Source organism: Podarcis vaucheri, assembly GCF_965113315.1.
Source record: "Podarcis vaucheri genome assembly, chromosome: 13".
Lineage (NCBI taxonomy): Eukaryota > Metazoa > Chordata > Lepidosauria > Squamata > Lacertidae > Podarcis > Podarcis vaucheri.
The window spans coordinates 26,104,766-26,118,606 of record NC_138751.1 but is presented as its reverse complement, the minus strand read 5'-3'; positions in this window follow the sequence as shown (position 1 = coordinate 26,118,606).

Sequence of the window (13,841 nt, the reverse complement as noted above, 5' to 3'; positions counted from 1 at the left end):
TTATACAGAATTCAGTATCAGATTGAATGAAACCAGTCACTCTCCAAGAAGAGTTTAGATGCATTAACTCAGAGCAGAGAAGAAGGTGATTTAACAGAGTTCTAGCTTTGTTAATCTTCATAGAAGACAATTATTGAGAAATATATTAAAAGCCACAAATCTTTGGGCAGATATATACGAAAGGCACCAGGGATGCAAAGGTCGTAGCCTCAGAAACTTATAATATGATCATAGCTGTCAACGGTTTCCTTTTTTTAATTCCCTTATTCCGAATAAGATTCCTCGCAAGAAAAGGGAAAAGTTGACAGCTATGAATATGATGGTTGATTTTGTGGTGGAGGTCGAGTGAGAGTTGAAAATGGTATGGGAGGCAGATCTTGGAGTGCACTTCTCAGAAGGGGAGTGGAAAGTTATGGAGCATTGACCCCAACTAAGGAACATTTCATTAATAATTAGGGAGACTATGCTAAAATTAGCAAACAAGTAGCATTGCATGCCTACTAGATTGCACCACTTAAATTTGATGTTCTCTCCATTGTCTTTGTAGAGATGCAGGCAGGAGGGTGCCTATATGAAGGGGATGCATATATTTAAAGGATTTGAGGTGCCATAGAAAAGGATCAGGACAGATCCTGCATGAATCTCCCTGGTCCAGAAAAATACTTTTAATGCCATTTGGGCAGTGATGACCATCCCAAATGGCATTAACACAAATGAAGGGGGGGGGACACAAATGAAGAAAAAAATAATGACACAGTAAAGTAGGATGTCGGGGTTGAAACACAGTGAGACTGTTTCTCTGAAACATGACATCCTCTTTCATCTCCTTTATCAATACTCATATTTACACTCCTCTAGCTCCAGCTCTTAGAATTTAATTTGAGGGCATCCATTCATAACAAAGTAGAACACAAGAAACACATTTCATTTTTTTAAAGAATATTTTGCATTCCTTAATTGAACCATAGGAACTGAACTCCATGAGTCATGATAATTTATTTATTTATTATTTTTTAAAAAAAACGCTTGATGGTAAAGAATACCATAAAAACAGTTAAGAGAAGAGAAAATTTAAAAAATCAAGAAAAGAATCACCACCATAGCTTAAAACATATAAAAGTTAAAATACAGCAGCAAATTAAAATTACCTCAGCTTTCTAAGCATCCGAGTGGGCTAATCTAAACAAAAAAATGGTTTAACAGTGATTATAAAGAGGACAGTGAAGCCAACCATTTGATTTAAACAAGCAAGGAGTTACAAAGTGTAAACAATCACGTTCTTTTTATGAATGAAGAAAATATATTATGATGCACCAGTGGCAATGCCAATTCCACAGAGCATAGCGATCACATAGGCACATGTGGGATAAGGTAGTTCTCGTAGTTATGCAGTTTCATTTATTGTGCTGCTATGTTGAATAAAATCTGACTGAATATCTCCATTAAAGCATTCCTATTTGTTTTGTTCTTTTTCTCCTCCACGAAGCTCACATATGGTCCTGCTCCCATCATGCATGATAAAACTCCAGGCCTCTCCTTCTACCAAATGGTCCCCCAAGAAGCCCTTCAGTATGAGGGGATTCTCTCCTTACTTCTGCATTTCGGGTGGACATGGATTGGGCTCCTTACGATGGAACTTGAGAATGGAGAACAATTTGTGCAAACAGTGGTTCCAATGTTTTCCTCCAGTGGTATCTGTTTTGCCTTCATAGAAAGAATCCCCAAAGTATCTTTCATCACTGAAGTAAAAGTGTTGTTACAACAGGGTGCGAAAATACGTGATAAAGTAATGGGTAGCAATGCCAATGTGATAGTCGTCTACGGAGAATCTTACTCAATGATATTTCTTAGATGGTTTCCATATTTATCAGAAGAAGAAGAGATGAGAGAGGATGTAAGAGGTAAAGTGTGGATAATGACAGCCCAGATGGAGCTGACTTCTGCAGTTTATCAAAGGACTTGGGATGCACAAATAATCCATGGGGCTCTGTCTTTCACAATTCACTCTAATGCTCTACCAGAATTTCACAAATTTATTGAACACATAAGTCCCTCCACCACAGATGGTGATTTTTTCATCAAGGACTTCTGGCAACAAGCCTTTGCTTGTGTCTTCCCTAGTACAGTCACAGATGTTATGGATCCGAATATTTGCACTGGAGAGGAGAACCTGGAAATGCTTCCTACACCTTTTTTTGAAATGAGCATGACGGGCCATAGCTACTGTACATACAATGCTGTTTATGCCATGACCCATGCTCTCCATGCCATGTTTTCAGCCAGACTCAATTCAAGATTACTGGAAGACAATAGGAAGCTGGTATCTCAGTTTTATCAGCCGTGGCAGGTAATGTGGCCAGATTTCCCTTGAGACCTTGTGCCATAGATTGGTGTTAAAATAGTGCAGTAAATTATCTCTCAGACAGTTCTGGTCCTTGTTAGATACAGTTAGCATGGTCTTTATCTGTAAAACTGACACAAACTTCTCTTTTCTCTCTTTTCAAAATATAGTTTCATCATTTCCTCAGGCGTGTGTCATTTAATAATAGTGTGGGAGACACAGTTTCCTTCAACCAGAAGGGGGAGTTGGAAGCTGGGCTTGATGTTATTAATTGGATTGCTTCACAAAACCAATCCTTTCATAAAGTTGAAGTTGGGAGAATGGATCCCCAGACATCTTCAGGTGAAATGTTCACCATCCATGAGGATGCTATAACTTGGCACAAGTGGTTTAATCAGGTACAATCAGATTGTAGCTATTTTCAGTCCTGATTTTAACACAGTTTCTCTGCTCAATGTTGAGTTTGGAATTTATAAAGAATTTGGGAACTGATTATACAAAGTACACTTCATGAAATTCCTCTTCAGGAGCTCTTTGATTTTATGTATTGATAAGTTGTTGGGTGAACAAAGATTATGCCTTTTTTGCATTGAAGATGTGTAAAATATTCATTATTGATTGAAATATATAGTTAGTCTGCACTTATTTGGTGTCCAAGGAAGTGGCATTTGGTTCCCAGCATGGCTGTGACATCATCCCAGGGCCATGTTTTCCTTCCTGTGCAGCTGGTGGTTGGATGCACATCCCCTCCCTCCCCGGCTGTACTGGCAGGAAGTGGGTTGCTTGATACCGCAGACATATCCAATACCTTGGCTGAAACCTACCTATTTCTCTGATCTTCAACCTAATACCCATGCCCTGTATCTTATCACTAATTTACCCCTCACCTGGCCTCAGGTATCACACACACTAATTTCAGTGAGTACACTCAGAATACTGCATCATTGAATATTACCCAAAATATCAAATTCCCTTCATAGGACCAAGCTATATGTCACTTTTAAGCATTTTCTTTATGCAATGATTTCTGTCAGCTGCTTGAAGTCTGCTGAGTGAGAGTCAGGGAAGTGAGCAATCTAGCTAGCACCACCAGACAGGAGTCCTCTTCCCTCTCAACAAGTGGCCTGTAACAAAACAGCTCTTAATACTTTGTAATTCACTGATCCAGTAACCTCGCTATTCTGGGTACTTTGACTGATGAGAGGAGGCTACAGTGTCAGGTAATGGGCAAAGGAGGAATGGTGGAATCCATCTCCCCATCCTGGCTCTTCAAGGGAGGAAGAAGAGGTAGATGGCATATACTGTATTTACAACAGGCATTTGAGGGAGGTCACAGCTCAGAGACAGATGAGGGGGAAAGTTGGGAAATCATGGGAGAGCTGGACCAACACTTGGCTGACACGTTGTCATTAGAAATCATATCAGACCCTCCATCTCCCAGACCCTGGTGAGTCTTAAATGTATGAGAGTAAGGAGCTCAAAGACATAGGGCACTTAGGAGCACCTGTAGAGGAGGTGATTATGTTGATGGATGGGGAAGTTGGAAACAGAAAAAGTGAGGGTGGAGATTCACTCGGGACAACACCGTTATCCAAGAGGCAGGGTTCTATAGCCTCTCTCTGAAAAGTCTGAAATAAAAAAAAGGACTGTAAGAAACCTTTCCTTGTCTTTATACTTTCCTGGGTAACCATTCGGGAGCCGACGACAGCATCCTGGCACCATACCATCACAATAGCATGTTTCTTTAAAAATATTTATTCCTATAATTGATTGAATATTGATTGAATATTGAATATTGGCAATGAGACCAGAGTTAAATAATTCAAATGGAACAAAATGGACATGACCACACTCCTTGACTGTGGCATTGCCACTATCGTAAGGCACAATTAGAACATTGTTTCAGCTGCTGGATACAGGGGAGCCGTAAACTGTTATTTCCTGCAATGCAGCTAATATAAATGACCAGTCTTCTGTTTATGAAAACAGCCTTCTGCATTCAATGCCCACCCTCTCTTCATCCTCCTCACTGTCTCACTTTGAGAAAGGGCACATGGTTTCTTCCTCACAATGAGTGCATTCTGGACAAGGTCAGCCTGCATCACCACTTTTATGTGGTGACTAAAGGTTCAGTTTGAAATAAGATAATTTAAAAAATATGACTCCATAATTCTCTTTTTTCCTTCATGGATTAGGCAAGGCCTATTTCTCTATGCAGTGAGCAGTGCGGTCCTGGTTCAAGCAAGAAAGCAAAAGAAGGGGAGCCATTTTGTTGTTATGATTGCATCCCCTGTCCAGAAGGGAAGATTTCAGACCAGAAGGGTAAGCAATAATGTCTTTAGAAATAGGAGGGAGTTTATGTGATATTTAATCACAACAGGGCTATACATTCAAAATGTATAATCTGCTGCTCTTGAGATAAAAGGCATGTTTTTAGGAAAAACGTTAAAATGATATGCATTGAAATTAAACTAGGGGGATACGAGGAAGTCACTTAACAATGTTAAGAGGATTAGTTTCAATAAGGTTATGCTTTATGTTTGTCTGTTTATTTGTTAGTGTGTTTTTAATTTTGTGAAAATCAATAATTTTTTTTTTAAAAAAGAGGGATTAATGGCATGTTTGTGAGATTAAACCATGTATTTTCCATTTCAGATATGAGTGATTGTTCCACATGTTCAGAACAAACATATCCAAATAAAAACCATGATTTATGTATTCCCAAGGAAATAAGCTTCTTGTCTTTTGAAGAACCAGTGGGGCTAAGTTTAGCCCTTTCTGCTCTTTCCTGTTCTTTGGTCACCGTTCTAGTCCTCATCACATTTATGAAGAACTACAACACTCCCATTGTCAAAGCCAACAACCGGCAGCTCACTTACACTCTCCTCCTCTCCCTCCTGCTCTGCTTCCTTTCTGCACTGCTATTCATTGGACAGCCTCAGAAGGTGACGTGTCTCCTCCGACAAACTGCTTTTGGCATCATCTTCTCAGTGGCTGTTTCTTGTGTGCTGGCAAAAACCCTCACTGTGGTTCTGGCTTTCATGGCCACCAAGCCAGGATCCAGAATGAGGAAATGGGTGGGAAAGAGGCTGGCCAATTCCATTGTCCTTTCTTGCTCCCTTATACAAGGAGGCATTTGCATTGTGTGGCTGGTAATCTCTCCCCCGTTGCCAGAGGCTGATGTACACTCAATGGCTGAAGAAATAATACTTGGATGTAACGAGGGGACTGTGATTATGTTTTACTGTGTCCTTGGCTATATTGGCTTCCTGGCCATTGCCAGCTTCACTTTGGCCTTCCTTGCCAGGAAGTTACCCGACACGTTCAATGAAGCCAAGTTTATCACTTTTAGCTTGTTAGTGTTTTGCAGTGTGTGGTTATCCTTTGTTCCAACCTACTTGAGCACCAAGGGGAAATACATGGTAGCTGTGGAGATCTTTTCTATCTTAGCCTCCAGTGCTGGATTGTTGGTCTGCATCTTTTCTCCCAAATGCTACATTATTTTGTTGAAGCCTGAATTGAACAAAAGGGAACAGCTAATACGAAGAACCAACTGAAGAATTAAATGATTTTGTGCGTTGAGGTCCCCAAGACACCCCCCCAACGAAAAACACAATTGACACTTAATTTTAGTTTAAGGTTTTTGGCATAATTTTGGCCACAACTTTATTCAAATTACAGCAATGTGAGTGGTTGCTTAGGCATTGGTAGCACTAACTGACCCCGCATGGGGACAGCTCTGACATTCGCACCCCCCGCGAAGTCAGCAAGGGTAAATCACCTGGGGAGAGAGGCGGGACTGGGAATCATGCCTCACCTCTCCCCAGAATGCTCCCAGGGGGTTGCATGGCCCTAGCCCCTTGCCAGGGGGTTTTGGACAAAAGCATGGGGAGCTCCTGGGTTCCTTTAATGGAAAACCCTTGAAGCAGCAGCAGCATTTTGGAGGGGCAGGCACAGCCAAATCCATACCCCTCCACCACCAGCAGCATTTTGGAGGGGCAGGCACAACCAACCCTTACCCCTCCACCAACCAATTCCAAGACCAATGCCTAACCACAAACCTTACAAGTTGTGGCGATTTGCTACGCAGTAGGCAAAAACCAAGTGGCACACACTAATCAGCCAAATGGACACAATTCCTACCAAGCCCCTGCCCCAAAGCAGACGACCCGATGACAGGCATAGCAAGGTCAAGCAAACAGCCTAAAATTAGCGAAGGGAGGGCGGGTGATCCGAAGTAAGCAGCGAAAAGAGGAAGTTCCTCGCTGTGAGCATTGTATTTAACAAATAGGGCTGTCAATCAACAAATGGTAACATCTAGATTTCCCTATTAACAGCCTGCCCCTGCTTAAAGGATGGCCAAACTATTTGCCTAGTAACAGTGAGGTGTCTTGTCAGCCCCACCCGCAACCTGTGCTCTCCATGAGGGAGAACACACTTTGTCTTCCTATCTGGTTATTAAATTACAATTATGCTAATTATAAACTGACTCTTCATTTCACAAGAGTTTAGACTTTTTATTCTACAGGAGACTTTGTTAACATATTAGGGCTCAGATGGTTAAGAGCCAAATGATGCCATAACTCTATCATTTAGAGCAATTAAGCATTTTTGTTTTTCTCAAACTCTGAAGTCAGGGCTGCAAGGCTAAACCTTTACCTGGGGGTAAGTAATGTTCAATTCATTAGGATATTTACATGTGAGCCGAATGAATCTGGGCTATTTCATTTTAATACTGCAGCTTCTAGGGTAACCAAAACGGTCTCCCATTCCAAGGCCGCAACATGAAGGTGAATAGGAAGGCCTATGTTGTTCCTCCCCCTCTCCTTATAGCCCCATAACATAGTCTCAATATGCTTAGTAACTGTCTGAGGCATAGCTCCCTATGCACGCAAGGAAACCAGTGCTATCAATGGAAAGGAATCAGCTGCTCTTCTCTTTAGAATCATAGAATCATAGAATCATAGAGTTGGAAGAGACCACAAGGGCCATCGAGTCCAACCCCCTGCCAAGCAGGAAACACCATCAGAGCACTCCTGACATATGGTTGTCAAGCCTCTGCTTAAAGACCTCCAAAGTAGGAGACTCCACCACACTCCTTGGCAGCAAATTCCACTGTCGAACAGCTCTTACTGTCAGGAAGTTCTTCCTAATGTTTAGGTGGAATCTTCTTTCTTGTAGTTTGGATCCATTGCTCCGTGTCCGCTTCTCCGGAGCAGCAGAAAACAACCTTTCTCCCTCCTCTATGTGACATCCTTTTATATATTTGAACATGGCTATCATATCACCCCTTAACCTCCTCTTCTCCAGGCTAAACATGCCCAGCTCCCTTAGCCGTTCCTCATAAGGCATCGTTTCCAGGCCTTTGACCATTTTGGTTGCCCTCCTCTGGACACGTTCCAGTTTGTCAGTGTCCTTCTTGAATTGTGGTGCCCAGAACTGGACACAGTACTCCAGGTGTGGTCTGACCAGAGCAGAATACATTGGCACTATTACTTCCCTTGATCGAGATGCTATACTCCTATTGATGCAGCCCAGAATTGCATTGGCTTTTTTAGCTGCCGCGTCACACTGTTGGCTCATGTCAAGTTTGTGGTCAACCAAGACTCCTAGATCCTTTTCACATGTACTGCTCTCAAGCCAGGTGTCACCCATCTTGTATTTGTGCCTCTCATTTTTTTTGCCCAAGTGCAATACTTTACATTTCTCCCTGTTAAAATTCATCTTGTTTATTTTTGCCCAGTTCTCTAATCTGTCAAGGTCGTTTTGAAGTGTGATCCTGTCCTCTGGGGTGTTAGCCACCCCTCCCAGTTTGGTGTCATCTGCAAATTTGATCAGGATGCCCTTGAGTCCATCATCCAAGTCGTTGATAAAGATGTTGAATAAGACCGGGCCCAAGACAGAACCCTGTGGCACCCCACTAGTCACTCTTCTCCAGGATGAAGAGGAACCATTGATGAGCACCCTTTGGGTTCGGTCAGTCAGCCAGTTACAAATCCACTGAGTGGTAGCATAGTCAAGACCGCATTTTACCAGCTTCTTTACAAGAATATCATGGGGCACCTTGTCAAATGCCTTGCTGAAATCAAGGTAGGCTACATCCACTGCGTTCCCTTCATCTACCAGGCTTGTAATTCTGTCAAAAAACGAGATCAGGTTAGTCTGACATGACTTATTTTTCAGAAATCCATGCTGACTATTGGTGATCACAGCATTCCTTTCTAGGTGCTCACAGACTGTTTGCTTAATGATCTGCTCCAGAATCTTCCCTGCTATTGATGTCAGACTGACTGGGCGGTAATTATTTGGGTCCTCTCTTTTCCCCTTTTTGAAAATAGGGACAACATTTGCCCTCCTCCAGTCTGCCGGGACTTCGCCTGTTCTCCAGGAATTCTCAAAGATGACTGCCAGTGGTTCTGAGATCACATCTGCCAGTTCTTTTAATACTCTTGGATGCAGTTCATCTGGCCCTGGAGACTTGAATACATCTAAACTAGCCAAATATTCTTGTACTATCTCCTTAGTTATTCTGGGCTGTGTTTCCTTTGCTGAATCATTTGCTCCAAATTCTTCAGGTCGGGCATTGTTTTCTTTATTGGAGAAGACTGAGGCAAAGAAGGCATTGAGTAGTTTAGCCCTTTCTGTGTCCCCTGTTTGCATTTCACCATCTTCTCCTCTGAGTGACCCCACAGTTTCTTTGTTCTTCCTTTTGCTACGAACATACCCATAAAAGCCTTTTTTGTTGCTTTTAACCTCTCTAGCAAGCCTGAGTTCATTCTGTGCTTTAGCTTTTCTGACTTTGTGTCTACATGTGCTGGCTATTTGTTTGAATTCCTCTTTGGCGGTTTCCCCCCTTTTCCATTTTTTGTACACATCCTTTTTTAATCTTAATTCAGTTAAAAGTTCTTTAGATAGCCACCCTGGCTTCTTTAGGCACCTTCCATGTTTCCGTCTCATTGGTATTGCCTGACGTTGTGCTTTTAGTATCTCCCTCTTAACAAACTCCCAGCCATCATGAACTCCCTTTCCTTTTAGTATTGTTGTCCATGGGATCTCACCCAGCACTTCCCTAAGTTTTATGAAGTCGGCTTTCTTAAAGTCAAGAAATTGAGTCCTAGTATGCTTGGCTGCTCCTTTCCGCTGTATAGTAAACTTCAGAAGAGCATGATCACTCGCGCCTAATGATCCTTCCACTTCTACCCCACTAACCAGGTCATCAAGATTGGTTAGGACCAGATCTAAAATGGCTGTTCCTCTTGTTGCTTCTCCCACTTTCTGGACAATGAAGTTGTCTGCAAGGCCAGTGAGGAATCTGTTTGACCTTATGCTCTTGGCTGAGTTTGACGTCCAACAAATATCCGGGTAATTGAAGTCCCCCATTACTACTATCTCCCTTCCTTTTGCATGCTTGGCCATCTGTTCCAGGAAGGCATCATCTATGTCCTCCGTTTGGCTTGGGGATCTATAGTAAACTCCCACAATGAGGTCTCTGTTATTCTTCTCTCCCTTAATTTTGACCCAAATGCTCTCACTTTGGCTTTGAGGATCTAAATCTTGGATCTCTTCACAGGTATACACATCCCTGACATATAACGCCACTCCTCCTCCTTTCTTGTCTGGTCTGTTTCTCTGAAATAGATTGTATCCCCCCATTATTACATTCCAATCGTGGGACTTATCCCACCAGGTTTCAGTGATGCCTATTATGTCATATTTAGTTTGCTGTACCAAGAGCTCAAGCTCATCTTGTTTATTTCCCATGCTTTGCGCATTAGTGTACAGACATTGAAATCCATTAATCATTCCCCCGTGTCTCTTATTTAAGGATTTTTTCCTCCCACCACTAGGTCCGTGTGCTGTTTTCTCCATTTGGTCTATGACATTTGGATGATCATCTTCATTAATTGATAGGCTCCTACCTTCAGGAGCACTGTCTCCCTCCCCCACATTAGTCAGTTTAAAGCCCTCCTGATGAGGTTTCTGAGATTTTTGGCAAAAAATATTTCTCCCAACCGTTGTGAGGTGCAGCCCATCACTTGCCAGAAGTCCATCTTCAAGAAACTGCAGTCCGTGATCTAAGAATCCAAACCGTTCCTGTTTACACCATTTGCGAAGCCAGCTGTTCACTTCCACTATTTTCCCCTCTCTCCCTGGGCCACGTCGTTCAACTGGGAGGACAGATGAGATGACAATTTGTGCATTTAGTTGCTTCAATTTCCTGCCGAGAGCCTCGTAGTCTCTTTTGATCTTCTGGAGGCTATTGCTTGCAGTGTCATTAGTTCCCACATGAACCAAGAGGAAGGGGTATTTGTCAGTGGGTTTAATGATTCCTTGCAGTCGTTCAGTTACATCTTGGATCTTAGCCCCGGGGAGACAGCACACTTCCCGAGACATCTTGTCAGGCCCACAGATCACTGCTTCTGTTCCCCTCAGTAGGGAATCCCCTATCACCACTACACGCCTCCTCTTGGGTTTGGTCGGGGTTCTTCCGTGAGCTGTCCGTTCCAAGGTCACCTGCACATTCCCTGAGGACTGACTTTGCTGCTCGTCTTCATATACCTGATCGACTGTAATGAGGGAGAGATCCTCAAATGGAGTCTGCTCTTCGTCTTCCATGCTAGGGGAGAGGACCTCAAAGCGATTGTGTATTTCTAAGCAATCAGAGTGAACCCTGGGCCTCCTACTTCTTTGAGTCACGTTTCTCCATATATCTGGCTCCTGTGTTGGTGAACTAGACTCCTTCTCAGGGGAGTCCCCTGTCTCCTCCTTGGTGGAGACGGTGTGCTCTGTTGCTTCCAAGAAGAGCTCCAGCTCTCTAATTCTTTGGAGCGTAGCTACACGTTCCTCCAGTTGCTGGACTTTGTCTTTTAAGAGAGCAATCAACATGCAATTGCTGCAGGTAAAGCTGCCTGCAACCTTTGGCAAGATGGCAAACATTGCGCAGGAATCGCAGGCGACTGCAGCTGTTCCCTCCCCTTCCATCTTGAGATCGTGTCGTTGGGGTTGGCTACAGAGGTCCTCCATCATAAAAAGCTTGAAGACAGGACAAATAACTTCCCCCACACAAAAAAACACCTAGATCTCCCCCCACAAACGTTTGAGACTAGCTCCCCTAAATCTAAAAGATGGATCTAACTGATGAGCCACAAAGAAACACACACACACACAAGAAAACCCTTTTTGCTCCTTCTTCAACTGATGCCCTGCAAACTCTTTAAGGCATCCAAACACACCAAGAGAGAAGACAAAACAGACCCCTCTTCATCAGAGAAGGAAACAAGTATAGGGGAATGTTGCTTGCTAAACACAGATTTCCCTTTTTGCTTAGCTCCTTCTTTATTATTCTGAGGAGTCATAGCAGAAAGTCAACTGCAGATGCTAGGGAACAGAATATAAACAGAGTGGCAGGGAGCCCTGTCAAGCCAACTACTCCCAAAATTGTCAAGTCCTCAAAGTATCAAAAAGAAAAGGCGGCACAAAAAGCTGAAAACATATTGCAAGCTTTAAATTGCCAACAATACCTCCCAAAATATCAGATCAAAATCAGAGATGCTAGCCTCAATTCACTAAAATGGCTACAGACAAGCATGGGCTAAACAAGCTCACCCTTCGAGGCCACCTTAAGATACCTCCTTCTTAAATTACAGCTGTCTAAAGTCTTCTACTAAAGTAATGGACCTTCCCATTCACAGTAATAAAACACAATTTTCAGAGGTGCGCAGAAGTTCTGAATGTGGCTACTGTGCCCCTAAAGGATCAGGTGAATGACCTGGGGATCATTTTGGACTCACAGCTGTCTATGAAGGTGCAGGTTAATTCTACACCCAGGACCACTGTCTACCAGCTCCATCTGATACACTGGCTGAGACTCTACCTCTCTAAGCCACTGTCTCGCCAGAGAGGAATATGTTCTGGTTACTCCCACTTGGACTATTGCAGTGTGCTGTATGTGGACTACATGTGAAGGTAACACAGAAACTAAATCTAATCCATAAGGTGGAAGCTAGACTGGTGACTGGGAGCAGCCACCTGGACCATGTAACGTCGATCCTAAAAGATGTACATTGGTCCCCATTAGGTTTCTGACCACAATTCAATGTGCCTCTACCCCCATTGCTCAGCTCAGACATGGAACTCCAGTTCTGAGGGCCTTCTGGTGGCTCCCTCACTGTTAGAAGTGAAGTTGCAAGGAACCAGGCAAAGGGCTCAGCAGCTGGGTTTCTGAAAGCAGTTGACCTGCCGATTGGAGAAGCTTATCTTTGTTAAAGGTAAATGACACCACCCCACACCCCACTGTGACTTATAATTCCTCCTGCCAGCGGTTTCCTCCCATTTCCAATCTAGGAGAGGACATTTGAGATCTCCCAGAATAAGCTAATAAAGTTCTGTGTGAAACTTCAGTGTGGTCCTCCTAAGACATGTCCATGTGTTTTCCAACTCCAGACAATGGTGACCTTCATCAGATGACTTGCTCTTTTAGATTCCTGACTAATTGGGGAGGAAATATGTTCAGATGTGACAAACTAGCTCCCTTCTGCTATTCCACAGTGAAACCCTGTCATTGCAAAAATGGCAATAATTAATTCTGCTGCCTATCAAACTCCCTGTGGAATCTGAATAGGAAAGAATCTGACACATGGTATTTAGTAAATATAGCAATTAGAGTTTAGAGCTACTCCTAGAGATTAACAATATATATTATTCAGGGTTCAGGCTTCTTTACAAGCTGAATGAGCATTTATATTTGCCTTTCAAACTATAGACACTCTAATAAGGGAGTTGCCAGTGGACATAGTGTAATATCCCTTGAGTGGGGATTTTTCCTTGCACTCAGGATGCTGATATTTCTGGTGATGCTTTTTGTACTGGCACCTCACACAACATGCAAGGCTCACATTGTTAAGTGTCATGTTCATGATCCACACCCTCCACTTCACAAGTATCACAAGTCAGGAGACCTCATCCTTGGTGGCATAGCTTCTCACAGCTACACCATCTCTAATGCCTTAGCCTTCGCTGAAGATCCCCCACAGGTATTGCCCGAAGAGCTGGTGTAAGGACTTCTTCCTTTGTCCCTTTGTTTAGTCAGCCCCAGAACTCAAATCTGGCAGCTGTGCCTTACTGATTTTTTCTTCTGTATTTTCTGCTATTTTCAAAAAAAAAGAAAGAAAGAAAGAAAGAAAGAAAGAAAGAAAGAAAGAAAGAAAGAAAAAGAATAGAAACATTAAAACAGGTACTTTCCCAAATGCCCAGCTGTAGAAGGAGAAGCAGTTGAGAAAATTTTGAGGATACATAAATGAGATGAATTCATTGTCTGAATGAATGAGAGCAGAGACCTCATCTGCCAGTGTTCCACAATCTTAGGAAAACGGATGAGGATGTTGCATAGGTCACTAAATGTATTAAATGAATGGACTTCACATTAGGGGAAAAATCAAATAGTTTTGCCTTTCCTTTGGTCAATTTGTTGTTGAGTATTGTTTTGTTTTGTTGCAAGGGC